Source organism: Crocodylus porosus, unplaced genomic scaffold (genome assembly GCF_001723895.1).
Source record: "Crocodylus porosus isolate Cpor-Errol unplaced genomic scaffold, CroPor_comp1, whole genome shotgun sequence".
NCBI classification, from domain to species: Eukaryota; Metazoa; Chordata; order Crocodylia; family Crocodylidae; genus Crocodylus; species Crocodylus porosus.
This window is the reverse complement of record NW_017728943.1, coordinates 101,361,919-101,362,156: the sequence shown is the minus strand read 5'-3', so window position 1 is coordinate 101,362,156 and position 238 is coordinate 101,361,919.

Below are 238 nucleotides of genomic sequence, written 5' to 3'. Positions count from 1 at the left end.
CCGGTCAGCTAGCGGAGATGAGGAATGGGGTGGAGTATCACTATCCGTGTGTGGAGGTGATGAAGGACAGAGGCTTGTGTGGGTGGATTTGAGGGGGACAGAGGTGTGTGTGTGTAGTGACGGGAACAGAGTGAGTGTGTGTGGAGTTGAGGGGGATGGAGGCATGTGTGTGCAGTTATTGCGGGGGGCAGACACGCGTGTGGCGTTGAGGGGACAGAACGCGACCGCGTACGGACGC